We start from the raw sequence: 22,577 nt of genomic DNA, 5'->3' as shown, positions 1-22,577 counted from the left end.
GTATGTTCTTTATTAAGCAGTAAAGACCATCACATAGTGGGAACGTGGTAGGTACTTCTACTTTCCCCTTTGGTCCTTGCGCATCTCTCACTAAAAAGTAATATCTGAAACTGCTAAGAGAGCTTTGTGATGCTGCAGATCGGGATGATCGGGTTCAAACAATGCCTTACATGCCTTTATGGTATCAGCTTTGGAGAGCTTGAGTAAGACCTAGTACTAGGCTGCAAGGGAGGGAAACTTGGTCATCCCCATTGCATGTCCTAGACGTGCAACTGTCAAAGTGTGTCCTTTGATTTTCGGGAAATTTTTTAACATCTAATGAACCATGCCGACAAGTATGTCATCAGGAAGGAGAGCTTCAGCTAGCGATTTGATACCCAAGTTATCCAATTGGTCCTACGAGAGAATATCTATAAGAGATGGTTGGGCTGCTGCATGTGAAAACTTTGTTTTGTGTTTTGTTTTTTCAAGCCTCACAACCTCATGACTGATCATATGACTCATGATTTTTCGTTTTCTTTTTGGATCTTTCTCTTTATCACTTGAGCTACCGTTGTCGGAGGCGCTAGCATTGTCCGAGTCTGAGCGGGACTCTGCCTCTGATGCCGAGGCCCTGTAACTTTCGCCAGATGGAGCACTAGACGTCATGTCCGTGACCATGGCCATGGCTGCAAGGTTCTGATTCCTCTTCTGTTTCATAAATTTCCTCCCTTTGTGGTTGAGCCTTTTTCCTCGGCAACAATTTTTTGCCTCCTGCCATAGCCACTTATTGCTGACTGACTGTACACACTGTAGTAGTGTCCTTTATAAAACCCAACAACTTATAGCAAACTTACTGTAGAGTAGATTCTGTAAGGTTTCCAAGAGCATACATAGAAAATATCCCCAGCTCATACATTTCTCAGCACATCACTGTGTGTTTCACTCAACTGCAACTCTGTCCCAAATACAATTGCAACTTTACAAACATCACTATCCATATCTGTGCTTTTGAGAAACTGGTAGGGTGAAAATCTGAGAGAGGCCGCTGATTATACGCCTGTTGACAGTACGGTGCAGACAGGTTGGTCCAGGGAGAAGACATGCGGCGGACGGTGTTGGTTAGCGGCGAGGGTAAATTTTCCGGGCGAGGGCGAGAGAGGGAGACGAAGACTTAATTGGGGGCTAGGCGCGAGAGTTAGATAGGTCGGACGAGAGCAGGGTAGATAGGCTTAATCGTAGGCGAGGCGCAAGGGGTAGATAGGGGGCGAGAGCAGGGTAGGGCGAGGGGTCGATAGGGGGGGGAGGGCGAGGGGTCGATAGGGGGCTAGAGGCGAGGTGTAGAGAGAGGGGGGGCGAGGGTGAGGTAGGGGAGGGCGAGGTGCAGAGAGGGGGGAAAGGCGAGGGCTGGGTAGGGGGCGAGGGGGAATTAGGGGCGAGGGTGAGTAGTGAGTGAGGGGTGGGAAAGGGGTCTAGGGCTAGATAGGGAGAGGGTTAAACTAGGGGGCAAGGGTTGGTAGGGGCGAGGGGTAGAAAGGGAAGCAGACAGGGAGGGTAGGGTCGGGAAAGAGGGGGTTTTCATAAGAGTCCTAGGGACACAGCAAGAGATGGGACACGTAAACGCAAAGGGGCAATGAGCGAGAAAAAGAAAGAAAAAGGCAGAGATAGAGAGGTAAAAGAGCGAGAGATAAAGGCAGAGCTGCCAGAGATAGAGAGATAAAAGAGATCGAAAGATAAAAATTTTAGCTGTTCTCCTCTATTAAGATTTGGGCTTCTCATTAACCAGATGTGGGCTATCAGAAAGGGTAGAGGAAATTCGCACCCTCTAGGAAACTTGCCTTGCATGTGTGTGAGAGAGAGGGAACAGAGAATCAAATGTAAGGAGGAAGGCATCAGGATTGAAGCATATCGAGGAGTGTTACAAAAGAGATCGCACCAAAAAGGCAAAGAGAGGGATGTGAGTGTGTGAGAGCGCACCATAAGTTAGAGACGGAAAAGGGAGATGCAGTAGAGCAGGTTTAAACGTCGAACAATATCCAAAAATCAAAGATCTATCCGACGAGTCTTGAACCTCGTATATTTAAGAAAATTACAAGAACAGAGAGGCAGCAGAGAAAGAACAACAGTAAAGTTGGATTATAGTAGGACTCCAAAAACCTACTTATCTCAATGAGATGAGAGCAAAATTGATGCACGCAGTGAAACAAGGGGAATTTTTTAAGATAATAATGACTACAATTGAAATGAGAACTGTCATGAGGAAGATTGGAGAAGAGGGGAGAAGGGTAAGCCAGAGAGAGAGATAGCTGAGGAGGGGATAATATATGGTGGTGGGATGGATATTATCATCAGATTTCTATATAATCAGGGCGAGTGATAGCACTTAATTCTTGATCCATTTACTAGTGGCAAAGGAACGCCTGCCAGAGTGACTAACTGGACAGCCCCCTGTGGCAAAATCTCTTGTACCATGAATAGCCCTTGCCAGGCTGGGACTCGCTTCTTAGTTTTTCTAGATACTTCGCTTGATAGAGTAACCCTGCGTTATTTTTGTCTTTTAGAGATGGCAATCATGCCACGCTTTGCGATGAAGTTTCTCGGCTTGGAGAGCATGTGAAGCTAACATCCTGCTTTCTTCTAACATTCAGAGACGAGAGAGGTTTGCTGAAGCAATCCCCGCTGTGACATGAACACTTCCCACTCTTGCTGAACCTGAGTTGAACTCATGTGGTGCAATTGCTTCTAGACCAAAAGCTAGCTGGAATGGGGTGTAGTTAGTGGTTGCCTTGAAGGAGGCGCGATAAGCCCAAACTGTGGCGAGGATAGCTCAAGTCCAAGATGTTGGATGCAGGTGACAAGCTTTCTTGAGAAGCGAGATTAGCACTTTGTTAGTGCTCTCAGCCTTCCCATTTGCTCTAGGATAGTAAGAGCAAGACTTCCGATGAAAAATCTTGTAATTCGTGAGGAGTGTGGAGATTAGATCGTTGACAAAATGACTACCTCGATCACTGGTGACTTCCAGAGGGCACCGAAACTTGCAGAAAATATTTTCATATAAAAATTTTACGACAGTAGCAGTTGTACAATTGATGGTAGCCACCACTTCAGCCCACTTTGTTGCATAATCCGTTGCTACCAGGAGATACTTACGATTGCTGGGTTGAGCAGATCGAGTAACTGGACCAACAAAGTCCAAGCCCCATCGCTCAAAGGGCAACCACGCCATAGATACTTGCAGAGGGCGATTTGATTGCTTGCTAGGCTTGGGCGCATATCGCTGGCAGACATCATTAATCTTGACATCAGCAATGGCATCTCTAAATATATAGGGCCACCATAAGCCTGGTTGTAAGATTTTTTGCGCCGTGATGTGACCAGGGTAGTGGCCACCTGTAGACCACTGTGTGCATCCTCCAGAATGTGGTCTACTTCATGAGGGGAGACGCATACTTCATGAGGGGAGACGCACCTCCGCAACACACCATCTGGCCTAGATTTGTAGAGCTGTCCGCCAATCAAAGAGAAGGGTCTAGACTTCAGCAAGACTCTTCTTTTTTGCAAGGGAGAAGCATTCTCAGGAAATAGGCCAGTAGAGAGCAGATGTAACACATCTCTATACCATTCTGGGGTCGTATCGACCTTTAAGAGATGACTATCAGGAAAGTCATCATCAACCCCAGTATCGGGCTAACTTGTGTGTATGCGAGAGAGATGGTCGGCCATGACGTACCGCTTGCCTGCACTAAGAACTACTTCGAAGTCGAATTCCTGGAATATCAGTAGCCACCTCCAGACTCTTTCTGCAACTTGGGGTTTATTCAGAAGATACCGTAGCGCATGATGATCTGTGATGATAGTGAAATGAACCCCTAACAAGTAATGACGAAACTTTTGTAAAGAATACACCATAGCCAAACCTTCCCTTTTTGTGGTGCTGTAATTGCGCTCTGCTTTGGTGAGCAGGCGACTTGCATAGTGAATAGGGCGATCCAGGTTGTACTCCTTACTAGGCTGAGTAAGCAGAGCCCCCACAGCCAGTTGAAATGCTTTTTAAGGTATTCAAATGCTTCAGCCTCAGGCTTTAACCATTTAAAGGGTACTATAGCACTAGTGAGTCGGGTCAATGGTTGAGCCACCTGTGCATACATTCGTATGAACTTGTTATGATAGCCTGGCTGGCCTACTAAGCTCTGAACACCTTTCGGGTTGATGGGAGGTGGTAACTTCAAGATTGCCACGATCTTCTTTGGGTCAGGTGCTAAACCTTTGGCAGACACCACATGGCCTAGAAGTGTGTCCTTAGTGTTAGGATTGAGCTTTAGCTGTGCCTCTTTGCACCTGAGGAAGACAGCAGAGAGCTGAGCGAGGTGCTCCTCTAGATTTTCCACTGGGGTTGAACATTGGGCACCTGATGTGAGGGCCATACCCAGACTCGACCCTACTCACCTCCCTCAGTGCTCCAGACCGTTCCAGGGAATGGTGTAGATCTATCTGCATGTATTCCTCCCACTTGGGACCGACACTCAGACATGACTCCGGTCTATCTGGAATGTCAACCCAAGGGGGTGCATGCCTTCATTCAACGATTCTATCCGCTTCTCATAATCAATCTTTCCTTGACAGCATTCCGCACCCAAAATCGCGGTCCTTAGTCTTGATTCTCTTGATCTTTAACTTGAGGATCTTCTCTTGCTTTCTTGTTCTCCCTTGATTCATGGCGATAACCCCTTTTTCCTTACAAGCAGGCACGGCAGTTATCACTTTCCCCTAAGAAGAGCGATCTTGCAAGCCTACATGGTCTCGCTCGTCCCCGATTACCCATTTTTATCCTATGTAGTCCTAGCATTTAATGTAAAATTTCTAAATCAACATCCGCAATCTGACCCTCCGGATCCGCACATCCACCGAACCATTTGATGAAAAATCCCTTCCCGAGATAGTATTTAATTACTACAAAATCAGGGAAGACAGTCTATCAGACATCATCGGACAACAAGCAACATGCAATTTGTTGCATACCCTCGTTCAGGGAAATTCATCTGGTTGTTCCCACGAGATTTTTATTTAGAAACTTTTAATTCATTTCTTTTCCTTTATCTGCTATAATTAGCTTGTAATTAGTTCCCTAACTAATCATGGAACACATGTAGTTGAACCAATTCATCTCACCTTACTCAGGACCGAGATAATCGGTTACAGTCATCAGAATGGCGACATTTTCATAATATTTACCAGAATTAAGTGTTTGGAAAAGACTCTTCTAATTTGATCATTCCTTCTTAAGCATTTTATTTCAAGAGGTATAGCACCATCCGATGACAGATACACAGGATAGCCCTATATTCGTAACCTTTCCTATTCCTTTTTACACAACTAAATCGAACAAATTTCCTTAATTCAATTCACATCCTCCTTCCTGAGTATGACATTCTCATCCAACTATCGGCATCAGGTGGTACTTGGATTATGGTTGTTTTTCAATAAGAAACCGCAGGTACTTCACCAGGCCGGGCAAAAATAAAACAAACCCATTCTTCCCTTCTCCCTGGGACATGAATGACCTAAGTATAACAAACTTGCCGGTTACCTGTCCTAACCGAAAAGAGCTAATCTCCGTCAAGTTCTCAAAGAGAATCCTCTCACTGGGCCGGCCTTTCAATCAAATTGACCCCAAGAAGATCCATTTTGGTTTCCGATCATTTTTCAGACAATCTTCAAAACTCCTAGTTAAATCTATGTTTTACAATGGGCTATCAACTTTAATTCCTACTTTCATTAATTATCTACCAGCTAAGTTTATTTAGAAAATACAAGCGAGTTTTTGCCATAGGCATGGTTAATGTCTCTTCGGAAATGCCAACTTTTTAAGTTCAATCCCTGTTTTGTACGATTCCTAGGTTTTGCAATCCTTTGCTATCCATGGGACATCTCCATGGAAGCTTGTAGAGCTTTCGGTTCAAAACAACACGGAGATCAATTCCGCGAAGTTATTCCCTATCTTCCCCATTCCGTATTTACAAACAAACTTGAAAGTGACAACTTTAGAAATACTCTTCAATACCAAAAATTGAACTACTTCTATCGAGTTTAAACAACTACTCTTTAGTGCTTAGCTTTCCATTTACGAAGCTAGAAGGTCGTCCTATAATTTATGAGTCTTCGAGCTTTTCATTAAAGCTCGCTTTGAGGATAAAATGGGAATCTAGAGCTTTCCATTAAAGCTTGGAAGAGAGGATTATAACTATACATTCTTCCTACCATAAAGAGATATGCAAACCCTAAGCTTGATTATCATAATGAGACTAAATCTTTCTCTCTTTAATGAGACAAGGTTTCCATGGAAGCTTAACCCTAATCACACAAGGTCACCATGGAAGCTTAACCTTAATTACACACAAAGTCACCATAGAAGCTAAACCTTAAATTGCAAGCTTGTCTTTCAAATCTTTTCCTAAGTGCAAAGTTATCATTAAAGCTTAGCTTAAGGATGCAAATCTACCTTTTAATCTTAACTTAATGATGCATAGATACTCTTAGCACTTAATTCTAATTGCGAGGTTACCATTAAAGCTTAAACCTAAAATACAAGGTAGTCACTAAATCTTACACCTAAGTGTAAAGTTACCATTAAAATTTAGCTTAAGGATGCAAATCTACCTTTGAAGCTTAACTTAATGATGCATAACTACCATTAACACTTAAGCCTAATTCCAAGGTTACCATTAAAGCTTAGACCGACTATAATGCACATAAACCTTCCTAGTATTAAAACACATGGTTTAGATTAATTAATCCTGCTAGAAGTGAAGATTACCTTCTCTAAACAAGAGGGAAGCAGGGTTGAAGTCCTTCTTGAAGAGACGTGAGGCTCAAGGAAGAAGGAAAGAGATTTAGAATGAAGAGGAAGGAGACAGGAGCGTCTTCACAAAACGCTCAAGGGTTTGGCCTTCAAGAGAGTGAGAGAGCAAGAGGAAGATTTAATGGAAACCTTGATTTACTTAAGCATAATCTTTAGCATGGCAAGTATGCAAGTAGCTTAGCAATGTGTGTAAAATTACAAAGGAGAAGAGGTGCTTATATAGGAAATGGTGGGTAGAATACAGTGTATATACTGGGGGGACGGATGAAAAAGTACAAATGCAGTCACATACTAAAAACCCATGAAAGTAGAGAGAGAGGGAGGGTGGTTGGGCTCACTTTCAATGCAAGCTAGAGAGAGAATGAGTGGAAAGTTGCGACTCTTGACTCATTCAAGAATTTTACTATAAATTGAATTCTTTAATCAAAGAATTTTATTTCAATTTGAATTCTTCTAAATTCCTATTGGAGTCCCATTCACTTCTCAATTCCTATTGAATCCCAATTCTCTTTGCAATTCCTATTGAATCCCAATTCTCTTCTGAATTCTTATTGGATCCCAATTTCTTCTCAAATCCTATTAGACCCCAATTCCTTCTCAATTCTTATTGGACCCCAATTCTCTTATCAATTATTATTGGACTCCAATTTCTTCTCAAATCCTATCTCTTAACTTTATCTTCCAATCAAGTTAGTCTCTTTTTTTGCCAGTTCTCGATCTAGATCAGTTCCCACGCGGCTTTTGACGAAGAAGTATAAAAATAATCTTAATCTTTTTGGAAAAATATAGGGATGACGTAATTTCTTACCCGGAATATCCTTGTCTTTTCATTTTGGAGTAAAGTCTCGTTGTCCGCATGACTTCTTTGTTGGTCTTGCTTTTTCTAAATTATTTTCTAGGCTGAAAAAGTTCTGAATGGCTCTAGGGTTTAGGGAGGGACCTTACACCTGAGAAGGTTGAAAGATTTTCCATGAAGATGCGAAGATGATCCGTAAGTAAAGGACAGAATATAAGATATACTGCTCGATTGAAGGAAGGTGGAGCGTTTTTCAACCCAAACGACATCGTGGTGTAGATAAAAATACCTTAGGGAGTTACAAAGGCCGTTTTGAGCTAATCACCTGGATGGATGTCCAACTAATTGTATCCATTGAACCCATCCATGAAACTGTACAATACATGCCTTGCTACATCTTCGAGCACGTGCTCAGTGAAAGGTGTGGCAAAACCATATGGTATAGTTACCTTGTTTAGAGCGCGGTAATCTACGCACACGGATTTTATTGGACTGCTTCTTAGGCGCTATCACCATGGGTGATAACCACTCAAATTGCTCCACAGGTACAATGATCCCTGCCTCTTGCATTTTTTCGAGCTCTGACTTGAGAGCCTCTGTATACATTGGGTTGAGCTTGTAAGCTCGACCTCTGACAGGCTTTAACCCCTTCAACGAGAGGGATAGTGTGGAGACCCAATTCTGGTGGAATCCTTTCCAAATCCTTGTAGAACCAAGCAAAAACGTCCTTAAAAGAGTGTATAAAAGAAACTATGTGATCAAGTATTGCGGGATGCTCCCATAACCAAGCTGCTAGGAGGACGTGCTAAGGGTTGTCAGGGTCGCCCAGGTTGACTTTTTTGGCCGGGTCAGGAGGTGTAACTGTGGAGGGTACTTCAGAAGTTGAGAAGTGAGCTGCCTCTTGGAGCTTCAAGACATCATGTGCTGGTGTTTGATCGATTGGAAACTCCGCATACTCTTCTTGTAAATATCCTCGTGGAAGCTCCTCGAAGGGTAAATCTGCGAACACAGACATAGCAGAGTGCTTTGAGGGGGCGGGACGTCCGACCTAGGAGATGTTAGAGAAAGAAGGAAATCATTTGCGAGTTCATGCAGAGGAGATTTCTTCCCCCTTCGGTGATGTGTTATAGGTTCACCAAGGCCGACGGCTTCCATCAGAGGAACATTTGAATCATGGGAATCATGGACTAACACACTTACTTCTTCGACTGGCACACTTTCTGCTGTAGGGCTTGGGACATTGGTGTCCGCCTGAGGAGCTGGGAGAGAGAGTGTTACCGGCACAGGTGGGTTTTGAATAGAGACCACATAACATGGCATCGAGGTGGTAGCTTCCAACCACTGCACCAAGTCTTCGTCAGACCCGTCAGTTGGGATGGGCTACTCAGGGTCGGGGTTGGATTGTACTGACAATGAGCTGTGATGAACCACTGGATCCATACCTCCTTCGAGCCGAATTGGTTGCATGGGGGAGCTCGCCAGGAGTATGTATCCACATGGCATCGTTTCCCCAATCATGAAGTGCCTTAGTATGCCGTAACCATGGTCTATCTATAAGCAAGGAAATCCTCCCTCCACCTGAGGAAGACTGACCACCACAAAATCCAACCTAAATGTGAAGTCTTGTACCATCAGAGGCACCTTCTCTACTATGTCCACAGGGTAGATTGTCCTCTGGTCCATCAATGTAACGGTGAATGGAGCAGGGTGGGTAGGCTGTAGACCTAAGACCAACATAGTAAATTTTGGCATCAGATTGATCCCGGATCCACCATCCACTATGACCCCTGGGAATTGATGCCTAAGAATAGACACAGTGAGATGAGGACTTTTGTAGTCGGTGAGGGGAGCAGTTGGATATGAAATCATGTAGGACTTCAAGGGATGCACAGGTAGGTGCCCGACACTAGGCCCTGCACCAGGGTACAGACACTGGATGATGGAAAGGGTGTCACTCCTAAATTTGCATCAAGTCGAAGCATAGCGTACAGTGACACTTGTTGAAAGGTGTTTTTCAAGATAGACTCTGCTGTAGGCTTCTCTCTATTAATTAGATCTTGCTCCGGTATCTTAAGCTTCTGCAAGTCCTCTACTGCTTCCATGAAAGCACCATCAATATATGATAGAAGAGAGGTAGGTTGGCTCTTGGCACTACCTGCTGGTTTGTCAACTACTAAGGGAGTTTGACTCATTTGTGTGACTGGAGATGAAAAAATTGGACTACCAGGTAGGCTGAGGCCAAGAGCAGCTCTTTGTGCCCATGTAAGCACACGTGCCGGCTCTTCCACCTGCTTCAACACATCGCGAGAGGCAACTACAAGAGTGGTAGGCGGGGCCTGTGGAATGGCGCTTATTGTGATGAGGTTAACCTTTGGGAATGTAAACTCCTGTTGGTTTTGTCTTGTGCTTGTTGCAGATGTCGATGCCCGTTGTTTTGGGCAGTCCTTACTATAGTGATCCTTAGCTTCAGGGCAGTGTCGGCAAGTAGGAGACCCTTCTGGCAACGGACATTTGCTTTGATAATGTCCATAATCCCCGCACCTGTAGCACAAAATTGGCATATTGGAGGGGCAAGGTGGTCTCTGCGCTTGCTGCATGGGACCGGATGCTGACGTGTAGAAGCTTTGGGGAACTGAAGGAGTACTAGCATGATAAAAGCTGGGGGATGCAAAGTTGTTGTGCATACCTTGCTGCATAGGAGGTGTTGTTAGCAGAGGTGGCAATGGTTTTTGATGGCCATAGGGTGAGACCATGTTGGATGCAGGTGCTAGCCCTTGAGAAGGACCTAGACTTTGTTGTATTTGCCGCAATCTCTTGATATAGTAGCAATCCTTGTCTTCATGCCCAGATTTTTCGTACAAGTGGCAATAAGCCCGAAGGGGACAGTCTTGTGGAGGATGTCTTGGAAAGCGACAAGAGCTACACAATACCATAGCTTTAGTCTCCTACTGAGACCGAAGCTCTTCTACCTCTTTCTTGATTTGATCCAAAGCCTCAAGATGTGGTGGTTTCTCTTGTCTAAGAGAGATTAATTTCTCTTCTTGGAGAGCGCGTTGTAGTTTTAGGGCTTCAAGTTCTCTGCACAAAGAAATCAATGGATCAGCAAGACTTTTCGAAAACACAGAGGGAGTCTCTATGTGAGGGGAGTTGGTGAACAGCTTCCTAGCCCCCTCTGTCCTAGTAGCAGCTGCGATGAACTCCTCCAGAGTGGCGCCGGGTCGGAGACTCTCTCGGAGTTTTTGTTGAGAAGTTTTGGGAAGCACCTTCTCTACCGACTTCTTAACCATAAATTCACCGGGTTGTTGGGGAAGCTTGGCAACCAGAGACTTGGTTTTCTTCATAAGTTCTGCAAAAGTCTCCTCTGGCTGGAGCACCACGTTGGCCAACTTTTCCAAAACTTCTCCTGATAGTCATCTGGCTTGAACGCTGCACAGAATTGTTGTCTTAAGGCTGCCCAAGTTGCAAAATGGCTCTCTGCAAACTGGCTGTACCATTTGTTTGCTAAGCCATCCATAGTAGATGGAAAGAGTACCAAATAAGGATCCTCTCTATTAAGACCACGACCCCTACAGAGAGATACAAACCTCCTTGCATGGTCGTCAGCATCTTCTGAAGAGATTCCTTTGAAGGTAGGGAACTTGATGTTCACCTTGGCCAAAACACTTGCTAAAGCCTCCATGGCCCCTTGCTCAAGAGCCCGTTGCTCAATAGCCTGCTGTAGCAGAATAGGAGAGAGCTTTATTTGAGAAGGTGATCTGGAAGATGTGGAACCGGATGGAGGAATGGGGGATGTCGTATGTGGAGGTATGGGTGATGAGGTTGATGGACTTCTACTAGGTACCAAGGGTCGTCTTCTGTTGTAGTACTTCAGAGGACTCAGTAGTGCGCTTTGACGCTCGACTGACCGCCTTGTATGTGTCATGCAGCGACCACCAATCCAACCAAGCTTTGGGCAAGAAAACCTTGAACTCGCTAAAGACTGGTCTAAACTCTACTAGACGAGGCAAGTGACTAGACCCAAGTTGGACCATGGACGACTGCTGGATGGACCAGGGCGAGAGAGGACTAGACCAGTTGGACCAGGGAGAGAGGAGAACAGTGAAAGGCAAGGTAGGCGAAGCTAGATAGAACCAACTAGCTTCAAGATTTGTAACTCACAAAAGTGAGACTTTAGTTGAGGTCCCACCGTGATCGCCAAAATGAGAGCACATGTAGCGCGGATAGTGTGTTGTGCTCTCTACAGTGGGTGCTCCTCAGTGCAATGTGCTTGACAATCTCACTCAAACAGACTGAAAACAAAGGAACAAATAGACAACAACTGAGCTCACAGAGACACAACACAACAACAGACCACAACATATGACTCGACTATCTCAAGGAACTGATACAGACTCTGGCGTGGCAGCACACTCAGCTCTAGCCCAGGACTCACAGGTACAATGGGGTGTCGAGGCTCAAAATGTGCAGGGATGATGAAGACGTGCTGTGTGTATAGACTCACTACTCTAGACGAGGACGCTGGACCATATATCTAGAAGATGATCCGATGACCCAAGAACTGCTACTCATTTGTACAATCATCAAGAGCCACCAACGGCTCATAAATATCAGCCATCTAAATCTATCCCCAACTGAAGACTGAGTGGTGGTGACTTGGCCACGATGTCCACTAGACCACCGTCCGTATCCTCCACTAGACCACCGTCCGTATCTCCTACCACGTGTTACTGCCCAGCCAAGAGAGTCCGTCCAGTCCAGTGTGAACCAGCCTCGGCCAACTGTGATTGTGTGTCCTGTGAAAGTGACACTGTAGCCTACTACAGCACCTTATCTCGAGCAGCGTGCACCTGCTACCCACACAAGCAGTTGTTGTCCATCATATGGCACTGTCGTGTTCATACACGCAAGCATAGCTCTGGTATGGTCGGAACCTTTATCCAAATTTTTAATCAAGCGAAGGGGCAGTTTAAGCAGAGAGGGTGCTTATCAAGCTGGGGGTTAAGAGAGTGAGAGTACACAACACACGAGACGGGGAGTGGCAGAATTCCACCCCAAGAGAGCACTGGCCCCAAACCTTGGTGCCCCTTTTGTTTTTTGTTTTTTTGCTTCAACTCAGTACAAGCTAGTACTTTGTCCTGTGCACTCCCATGCGGAGACGCGCCGGAGACTGAGCGCATGGCATATATATAAAGGCCCTTGGCCTCTCAAAAGTAGTTACATGAAAAGCATCAAGCTCTAAAACCATTTGGTCCGAAAAGCTGGCGCCCAAAGCTGTGAGTGCTAATAACGTAAATCTGTATACCTGCCACGTGAGCAGCGCTGTTTGCGGAAGTCTGTGCAGGCTGCTATGTCATTAGCACAAATCGCGGGTGTTGGTACTGGCTGTCATGGCATCAAGTTTTTACGGCATGCTTTTTTTTTTTTTTTTGTGTGTGTGTGTGTGTGTTGGTACTCCTTTATTTATTTGTCTCTAGGTCCCTTGGGACCCATCGGACGGGGTCCCATAAGTTGGTGGGAACTTTTCTTTAAGAATAGGCCACTCCGCGAGGCTTTGCAAGTTGGTAAAATTCTACTGCTGCTTGTCTCGGTGAGTTGGCTCCGTTCTACAGCGGCCTGACACGCCAGGAGTTTGTGACATCCCCCTTCTTGAAAAAAAGTAATTGTCTGCGATTACAGCATATCTGCAAAACAACTTAAGTTAGCTCAAAAATCTTCGAGGGTCATTCCAAGGGACAATCAGTTTTTCTATTCCAAATTGGAGCTCTTGATATCCTGGGTCGTTGACTTTCCAGAAAAACCTCATCCAATAAGGAGTCTCATTCCAGAATCGAAGCTCTGGATATTCCGGCATAGTAAGATTAGCCATCACACGCAGACCGTGCTGATCTCCAACAAGTGTCTTGATACACTAAAATTACATACCCAGGCAATCTCATCCAATTAGGAATATTTAGTAGTTGGCACACATCACAATACAACACAAATGCTCACATATGCATATTACAAGACATAGAAACATAGAGTCGCCAATGAACACCCCCTCCCCAACAAGGTCTGGGCTATGAGCTATTCAACAACTCCCTCATCACTCATCCCGCAAATAACCTAAAAAGGTACGGGCCGAGAGATATAGAGGCCTTTTACAACCAAATGCCCCCAGACCGCCGCCTGCGTTGTTTGGGGATTCAAGCATACAACCAAACACTCCCAAGACATCTCATCTGCGTCGTTCGGATGTTTTTTAGTATACAACGAAACGCTCCCCAGACATCTCGTCTGTATCGTTCGGAGGTTCCGAAAATACCAAAACAACATTTCTCACTACTCCATCGGGGAGTAAATCACCAAGCATTGAAGCTGGAGTCAAACAATTCAAATCGGCACCAAGACAAGTTTAAAACAAATACCATCCATTTCAAACAAATTCCAAACAGGATCACCAAACAAGTTCTCATACAAAATTCAAACTTAAATAGCAATCTCGACATCAGTCGAGCTTGAAAAGTCGATGTAGCAGGCCTACAATGTCACTGGCATGGGACAGGTAGTTAGTTACAATTGAGATGGGTTTGACTCTCGCCTAGGCGGTGATATGAGGCAGGGATACGAGTGGTGGTCGAGTCGACACCGTGGCCAGCACACAACCACCACAGTTCAGAGATAGACTTAGCGGGAGTGGATATTTTGCAGCCGTTGATGGCTCTTCATGATTGTATATATCCGTAGTTGGTTTCGATCATCATATTATCATCTATTTTGTGTGGTCATTGGTCTAGAGTCTAGCATCATGAGTTCATACACAGCGCGTCTACACCATCCTTGCACAATTGAGCCTCAGCACCCCCTATTGTACCCATGAGTTTTGGGTTGGAGTTGAGTGTGCTGCCATTCCAAAGTCTGAATTGGTTTCTCTGAGTTAGTCGATGTTCATGCTGTTTAGGTTTCACTCCTGAGTCTTGCTGTTGTTGCTTTGTTATTCATTGTCTTCTGTGTTTTAAGTTTGTGGAGTGAGATCTCACGTACATTGCATTGAGGAGCACCCACTGTAGATTGCACGACACATTATTTCCACTACAGGTGCTCTTATTTTTGGCACGCGCGGTGGGACCTCAACTGAAGTCTCACTCCATGGAAGGTCAAGTCGAGGAGCTATTGGGTTTAAGCTCTCTGAATTGGTCTGTTGATTTCCACTGGGTTAGGCTGCTTTAGCTTGGTCCAGTCTAGTTTCACCTTGGCGTGCTCGTCTAGTCTCTTGTCTTGATCTAGTAGTCTCTCGGCCTGGTCTAGTCCTCTCTCGTCTAGGTCTAGCCAAGTGATCCAGTCACTTGCCTTGGTCTAGTGCCAGTGTTCAATAAGTTCTTCGTGCCCAAAGCTTGGGTGGGCTTCTGGTTACTGCATGACACATACAAGGCAGTCAAAAGAAAGATAAAGCCCACTACTTAGTACTCTGAAGTACTATCACATGAAGCGTCAACCCTTCGTGCCAAGAAGAAGTCCACCAGCCCCATTACCCCTACCTTCCCTTGCAGCCATCTCCATTTTCTCAACTAGCTCTTCACCTCCCAGGTCACCTTCCTCTGTAAAGTTCTCGCCCACTCTATTACAACAAGCACTTGAGCAACAGGCTCTTGCACAAACAGCCATGGAGGAGCTCACTAACGTTCTGGCTCTTCCAAATTTCAAGGGTCTCTCCACCGAGGATGCCGACGACCATGCCAGGACATTTGTTTCCCTCTGCAGGGGTCGTGTCCTCAACCGAGAAGACGCCTACTTAGTACTTTTCTATCCACCTTGGATGGCTTAGTAGACAAATGGTACAGTCAGTTTGCAGAAAACAACTTTACTACTTGAGCCACATTAAGACAACCCTCTGCCATGGGACCCCATGAAACATGAGGCCTACTACCAACCAAGTGGCCTCTCTGAGTGCTGACCATGGGGTTCCAAACAAGGGGCTGTCTCAGGCGCTCCTCCGTGCAAGTGGGTTGGTGCTACTCCAGGCCTCTCCGTAGCTGCTACTAGGAGCGGAGTAGACTCACAGCAAAAACGATCCTCCAGTCTCCTACTCAGGCCAACTGTGCGCATCTCTGTGAAAATCCAATTGGTGGAAGGTCTCCAAGGGTCTCTTGCCTGAGGCACTCTAGCTCTAAGCCGCTGAAGCAAAAACACTTTCCAGGGCTCCTCCCCTGGAAGCAGTCCTCTGACGACAAACTTCCCAAGAAGGGCTCTGCTCTGCTATGCAGGGTCTATGATCCCCAACCCCCCCTGAGAACAAGGTAGAGTGATGACTTGCCAGGCCACTTTGGTCCGAGCTATCTGGCCCTGACCGAAGGAAGTTCCTGATCAGCCTCTCTACTTGGCTAATGCAGGAGCTCGAAAAGATCCAACAAGATGTAATGTACCACATAGTAGCCAATAACACCTGGTTGGCCACTACAACTCTACCTGCCAAAGAAAGTCGTGCCGAGCTCCAATGTAACAGCTTCCTCTTGATGGATAGGAGGACGGGAGCAATCTGTTTCTCAGGAGACTTATCCAAGCCAACCTGACAGCTCCTTGGGAGGATCCATCTGAAACCCTCACCTAGCAGCCAATCAGGTGCAGGAGCACTGCCAACCGAGAAAGCCACTATCTTCCTCCAGTTGATCAGTGTGTCTGATGCACAACAAAACATCTCAAGAGCGTGCTCACACTTGTTGTAGGTTAGCCTCCTGGTGTAGCCTGCTACAGTGTCACTTTCACTTTCATATGACAGTAGTTTACAGTTGGGCTTTGGTCAGTTGGTCTTTGGTCTGGTCGGTTCACACATGGGCAAACACGTGGCAGGGTGGTCTAGTGGACATCGTGGCCAAGTCATCACCGCCACCCAGTGGGGATAGACTTAGATGATATTCTTTATGAGCTGTTGGTGGCTCTGGATGACTGTACATATGAGTAGTCGTTTTGGGCCAGTGGCATTATCTTTGTAAGTAGTATTCGTCTAGAGTGGGTCTTTACACTGAGCACGTCTGCACCATCCCGGCACATCTGAGCCTCGACACCCCCATTGTACCTGAGAGTCCTGGGCTCTGGAACTGAGTGTGCTGCCACGCCAGAGTCTGTATGAATCTTTGAGATAGTCGAGTCATATGTTCTGGTCTGCTGTTGTGACTTTGAGAGCTCTGTTGAGGTCTATTGTTTCCTTTCTGTTCATCTGTTTGAGGGAGATTCAGTCTGTTTGAGTGAGATTGTCACGCACATTGCACTAAGGAACACCCACTGTAGAGAGCACGACACGTTATCCGCACTACAGGTGCTCTCATTTTGGCGGTCACGGTGGGACCTCAAAGGAAGTCTCACTCTTGTGGGGATAGAATAGTGAAGCTAATCGGTTGTTACCTGGCTCTGCACACTTGCTTACACTGTGTAGATAGTCTGCAAGTATGGTCTGGTCCTCTCTCGTGTGGGGGAGCAGGAGAGAGAGCCCACTTGCTGTCCTATGCAATGAGAGTGAAGGAGAAGAGAAGAGAGGCGTTGAAGAAGCTCACGCAGAGAAAACGTGAGAGAGAGAGAGAGAGAGAGCTCGTTGAATTTTTGGGAAAAAGCCACGCTATTTTATTTGGGCTTCACCTTTGAGTATATGAGTAAGTGACTAGGGGGCCATTCACACTTGGGCCCCCTCACTTATAAGTCTTTTTAACTTATAAGTTATAAGTACAAGGCACTTAGGCCTTTATTCCCTAACAACCTCCCACCTAAAGGCAATGTACCTTGGGAGATCAAAGAATCAGCTAACTATGATACAACAGCTGATCATGCACTTACTCATCCAACACCCATCATCTGACGGCAATATGCAAACCGCTCTGCTGGAAGACTCTTGGTCAAAAGATCTGCAGGGTTGTCATCTGTGTGCACCTTGACAAGTGTAATGCTCTTGTCATCAAGCACACTTCTGATAAAATGATACTTCACCTCTATGTGCTTTGTCTTGGCATGAAAAACAGGATTCCTTGCAAGCATAATAGCACTTTGACTATCACAGTGTAGCACAGGAACCGGTGACTTAATGCCAAGCTCTTCTACCAAACGCATGAGCCACAAAGCTTCTTTGCATGCCTCAATGGCAGCCACATACTCAGCCTCAGTGGTAGACAAAGCAACACATTTTTGCAGTCTGGAAATCCAAGAAACTGCACCTCCTGTGAAAGTAAACACATATCCAGAGGTAGACTTCCTGCAATCTGGATGTCCAGCAAAATCTGCATCTGTAAATCCATGCACAGATGTCTCACTCTTCCCAAAACAAATGCACAAGTCTTTAGTGCCTTTCAAGTATCTCAAGATACACTTCACTGCTTCCCAATGCTTTTTGCCAGGATTGCTCATGTACCTGCTTACTACTCCCACCGCAAATGCAATGTCCGGACGTGTAGCAACCATAGCATACATCAAACTGCCAACGGCTGATGCATAAGGAATCTTGGCCATTTCAGCCCGCATATCATCTGTGTTTGGGCAGTCATGTGCAGTCAGTTTTACATATGGAGGCAGCGGAGTACCAAGTGCCTTTCCCCCATCCATATGAAAACGATGTAGCACCTTATTAACATAATCTCGTTGAGATAGATACAGACGCCTGTTAGGTCTATCTCGAGAGATACGCATGCCCAAAATATGATTAGCATCACCAAGATCCTTCATGTCAAAGCGATTCTTTAAGCTTTGTTGTAATGCATCCAACTCCGTGACATTGTTATCCGCAATAAGCATGTCATCAACATACAAAATCAGCAATAGAAGAGATCCATCACTTGCCGTTTTTATATACAAACAGTGATCAGAATTACTTCTTTTGTATCCTTGAGACCTCATGAATGTATCAAACTTGTGATACCATGCACGGGGAGACTGTTTCAAACCATACAAGCTCTTCAAGAGTCTACATACTTTCTTCTCTTGCCCCTTTGACACAAAACCTTCTGGCTGCATCATATAGATCATCTCAAGCAAATCGCCATGCAAAAACGCTGTTTTGACATCCATTTGCTTTAACTCCATATCTTCAGAAGCAACCAGGCCTAAAACAAGACGTAATGTGGCAAGCTTTACAACAGGAGAAAAAATCTCATCAAAATCCACACCATGCTTTTGCTTGTACCCTTTAGCAACCAAACGTGCCTTGTACTTAGAAGAAGCATCAGATGTGACCTTGGTCTTGTAAACCCATTTACATGGCAGAGCCTTATGCCCTTTAGGCAAATCAACCAAGTCCCATGTATGGTTTTTCTCCAAAGACTGCATTTCCGAAACCATTGCTTTGAACCATTTCTTACTGTCTTCCCGTTGCATAGCCTCTTTATAGCAAGACGGCTCACCACAATCAGTAAGCATGACATAGTCCAAAGACGGTTCATATCTATCGGGGGGCCTTGTCACCCGAGTAGACCTACGCACCCAATGATCCATAACAGGTGGATTTTCAGCCTGTAAACCATCAAAAACAGCAGGCTGTTCAGCCGGTTGCATCGCAACAACGGGCGGTCTAGGAGCATCAACCTGTTCCTCTACCTGTGGTGCATCAATGGCAACTTGTTGGGGCTGATTTTCAGCAGCTAATGGCTGATTTTCAGCACCATTTTCAGCATGTAAAGGCTGCTGAACATTGGGCCTTCTTGGCTGTCCATATGTAACATCTTCACGAAAAACAACCCGGCGCACTTCCTCGACCTTTGTGGGCTGTTTGTGCATGCAATTCTCATTGAAGATGACATCATTGCTGCGTATGATTTTCCGTAATGCGGGATCCCATAATCTATACCCCATTTCACCAGCCTCACCATATCCTAGGAAAATGCATTTATGAGACTTTGGTTCTAGTTTGGTGCGCAGTTCACTCCGGATGTGAACATAGGCCTCACAACCAAACACTCTTAAATGTGCATATGAGGGTGGCTTGCCAGACCACACCTCCTCAGGCACCTTTCCACCCAATGCCTTGCTAGGTGAGCGATTAATCAAGTGAATAGCTGTTTGCACAGCTTCTGCCCAAAAACCATGAGGTAATGCAGCATGTGACAGCATACTCCGAACTTTCTCTTGGATAGTCCGGTTCAATCTCTCTGCAACTCCATTCTGAGAGGGATTAAAAGGAGCCGTGAGCTCTCTTTTAATACCTTTAGTAGCACAAAAGTCAATAAATGCTTTTGATACATACTCCCCCCCATTGTCTGAGCGCAAAGACCTAAGCTTCTTGTCAGTTTGATTCTCAACAAACGCAAGAAACTTCTTGAAAGTATCCAAAACATCGCTTTTAGCACGTATTGGATAAACCCACACCTTACGTGTAGCATCATCGATAAACGAAACAAAATATTTCTTTCCCCCTAAAGACAACTGTGGCATTTCACATACATCGGAATGCACTAAGTCTAACCTGTCAGACTTCAAAGAAAGTGACCTTTTGTGCGGTGTTTGACTGTGCTTTCCGTAAATACAGTGCTCACAATGAGAAAAATCAGCATACCTCAAACACGGCAAATAACCACAACGAGACAGAGTTTCCATTCCTCTTTTACTCATGTGTCCCAACCGGCCATGCCACAAAGAAACACTTGGCTGCTCGGTTACGGCGACAACATGGTCACGCACACTAGATACATGCAAAGGATACAAAGTGTCCGATTTACAACCCTTGGCTACAATCCGGGCCCCTTTACAAATTTTCCACTTACTATCACCAAAAGTGGTGTGATAGCCTGCATCATCTAGCTGCCCTGTACTAATCAAACTCTTCTTGAGTTGTGGCACATGACGCACTTTGTGCAAAACAAAAGTCATACCATCAGCAAAAGAAAACTGAACACTGCCAATACCTGCAATGTCACATGCATAGTTATCTCCCAAATAAACAGTGCCCTGCACCTCACCTGAGTACTGTGTAAACCAATCCCTATGAGGTGTTACATGAAAGGAGGCACCTGAATCAAGAATCCAAGTATGCATGTCCACATCAGAACCCATAGCAAGGGTATGTGCATCCACAGAAGAGGCATTGAGTACGTCAGTGCTGCTGTCACTGTCACAACTACTAGCAACATTGATTTCCTCAATCAACACAGTGCTCTTCTTGGCATTTCCCTTGTCCTTTGCATCAGTTTCAGCACCCTTGTTCTTCTCTTTCTTCCACTCATAGCATTCCCGTTTATAATGCCCTTTCTTTCCACAATGATGACACACAACATCTTTCCTACGAGATTTGCTGCGTGCCCTGTCCTTACTGTCAGATTTCTCCCTCTGTTGAGACCTGCCTCTCAAGTGCAATGCATTAGAAGACCCGCCTGTGGTGTTCTTCCTGTTCATCTCTTCCATCAAGAGAGAACTCTCTACATCTGCATACTTAAGTGACGCACTTGAGTTACTAAGAGCTGTCCGGAATACATCCCAACTCTCGGGCAATGTGCATAGCAGAAAAGTAGCTTTGAACTCCTCATCAATCGTGAATTTCAGCTCTATCAGTTGGTTGAAAATAGAATTGAATTCATTGAGGTGCACTGACATGTGCGTACCCTCCTTCATGCGGAGATCCATAAGCTTCTTAAGCCAATACACTTTACTGGCAGCACTCTACTGTGCATACAACTCGTCTAAACGCTTCCACATGCCCCATGCTGTCTGCTCATTCTCTAGATTGAAGAGTAAATTGTCAGACACCGAAAGCATGATCGTAGAGCGAGCCAACTCGTCCACTTCTTCCCATTCTTCAACCTCCATATCAACCGGTTTCACACCCTGTAACTTAATAGGTTTCGCTTGTTTCTTCTGCAACATCACATTATAACATTGCTTCTTCCATATAGCAAAGTTATGGGCACCTTCAAGCTTGCGAATGTGCAACAAATTGCCACTTTCACTGCTAGAAGCCATTCTGAGTGATTGCAAACACTGAAACCCTGTTTTGCCGACCTAAACACGCCCAAATGTGCGCAATCGGGCAAAAAACAGCTTGCTGTTACAGAAAAACAGCGAGCAAATTTCACGCGAAATCACCCCAAAACGGCGTACATTCACTGCCAAGCCCTTACCAAAGGTTTCCACAAGGTGTATACATCATTTGCTTGCTGAAATTCCCTGTTTCAGGGCAAAAATCAGACCTGTAAACACCTGTTTTGCTGAATTTTCAGAACCTCGTTGGTGGAAACACCTGTAAGATTGACCTGTGAGCCTTGCCCTAATGAAATTGCATCAAATTGACCCCGAAATTGGTCAATTTCAGCAGAAATAGGCTGCTGTTCGCCAATTTTTGAAACCCTAATTTTGGGGAAACTGTCACCGGAGGTCGATTCTACACGGTGAGAGGATCCCTTCGCGACAGAGTTGATCGAAAACGGTTGAATATCCTTCCCGCAGCGAGCAAAAACAGAATTCTGATGTGTTGCGAAGATGGCTCTCTTGGAAACCCTAAAGCTCTGATACCATGTGTGGGGGAGCAGGAGAGAGAGCCCACTTGCTGTCCTATGCAATGAGAGTGAAGGAGAAGAGAAGAGAGGCGCTGAAGAAGCTCACGCAGAGAAAACATGAGAGAGAGAGAGAGAGAGCTCGTTGAATTTTTGGGAAAAAGCCACGCTATTTTATTTGGGCTTCACCTTTGAGTATATGAGTAAGTGACTAGGGGGCCATTCACACTTGGGCCCCCTCACTTATAAGTCTTTTTAACTTATAAGTTATAAGTACAAGGCACTTAGGCCTTTATTCCCTAACATCTCGCCCTAGTCCAGGTCTTGGTCCTCGTCCTAGTCCTCGCCTTGGTCCTTGGTCTTGGATCCTGGTCAGTCCTCGCCCTGGTAGGTGGTCTAGTCACTGGTCCTGGACCAGGTGGTCTAGTCATATCCTCACCTGTTCTGTGTTAGACCTGTGCTCTTCACTGTTCACTGCATGACACATACAAGGCGGTCAGTTGAGCGT

The 22,577-nt window shown here is 45.4% G+C and overlaps 1 protein-coding gene across 5 annotated transcripts in view; it reads left to right on the top strand.

The window, feature by feature from the left end:
- Positions 1–22,577, top strand: part of LOC147456546 (protein ZINC INDUCED FACILITATOR-LIKE 1-like) — a 238,449-nt gene that overhangs the window by 179,268 nt on the left and 36,604 nt on the right. The window lies entirely within an intron of this gene.

This window comes from Adiantum capillus-veneris, chromosome 6 (assembly GCF_014529385.1).
Source record: "Adiantum capillus-veneris isolate H3 chromosome 6, ASM1452938v2, whole genome shotgun sequence".
NCBI lineage: Eukaryota > Viridiplantae > Streptophyta > Polypodiopsida > Polypodiales > Pteridaceae > Adiantum > Adiantum capillus-veneris.
This window is presented reverse-complemented; position numbering and strand designations above follow the sequence as displayed.